The sequence below is a fragment of the Elephantulus edwardii genome, unplaced genomic scaffold (assembly GCF_000299155.1).
Source record: "Elephantulus edwardii isolate Elephantulus edwardi_28Jun2011 unplaced genomic scaffold, EleEdw1.0 scaffold00128, whole genome shotgun sequence".
Lineage (NCBI taxonomy): Eukaryota > Metazoa > Chordata > Mammalia > Macroscelidea > Macroscelididae > Elephantulus > Elephantulus edwardii.
This window is the reverse complement of record NW_006399878.1, coordinates 5,028,880-5,030,066: the sequence shown is the minus strand read 5'-3', so window position 1 is coordinate 5,030,066 and position 1,187 is coordinate 5,028,880.

Here is a 1,187-nt window from a genome sequence, read left to right as displayed (position 1 = left end):
CCCGATTGCTGGAGAACCTGAGTTAAGTTTTCATTGTTCTTTTTCCCTTTCCTTTCTTTTTTTCTGTGGTTGCTTATTGATATGAACTAACCCTTTTGGACTGCTTTAGCTGTATTGCAGAGGTTTTGATATGATGTATTTTTATTTTCTTTTGAGGGACTTTTTTTAGTTTTTATTTTTCTCTATAAACCAGTTGTGCTTAAGCAAGGTGTTATTTAGTTTCCACATAGGTGCTCTTTTATCCTCAATTCTCTTGTTGCTAATTTTTATCTTTATGACATTATTCTCTGAAAACATACTTTGTATAATTTTAACATTATTTTTAATTTATTGAGGCTGGCTTTGTTTCTTACTATCTGGTAAATTTTGGAGAACTTACTGTATGCACTTGAGAAGAAAATAAACTGAGGGGTTTTATTTTGGTGACTTATCGTTCATATCTAATGGACAGGTTTGCTGGTTACAGGATTTTTAGCTGGCTTATTATTTTGGCTGGCAGGATTATTGTTTTCTTTGAACCTTTTATATATATCATCTTTATTAACAAAATCATTGATATGATATATCATAATGATGCAGAAGACCAGGAAACATAGCCTTAGGTATGAATTGCATCTTAAGATCAAGAAAACAAAGATTCTTACCAGTGGACTGATAGGCAACATTATGATGAATGGAGAAAAGACTGAAACTGTCAACAGCTTCATCTTACCTGGATTTACAATTAACACCCTTGGTACCAACATTCAGGAAATAAGGAAATACATCACACTGGGAAAATTTGCAATTAGGGACCTCCCCAAATTATTGAGGAGTAACAATGTTAGTTTGAAGAGTAAAATGCATCTGATTCAGGCCATGGTCTTTCCAATCATCTATTAAGCATCTGAGAGTTGGCCAGTGAATAAGGATGACAGGAGAATAACTGATGCATTTGAGCTGTGGTGTTGGAGAAGAACACTGAACATCCCATGGGTGGCTAAAAGAACAACCATATATGTCTTGGAGAGGGTGCAGCTGGAGTGGTCTTTGGAGGTGAGAAAGCTGAGGCTTCACTTAACAGATTTTGGTCATGTTCCTAGGAAGGACTATTCCTTGAAGCAAGACTTTTCAGCAGGAAGTAGCTAAGAGAATACGCTGTCCCCTTTTCCTTATGAATCAGGGTGAAGTCTCTCTCAGGGAGGAGT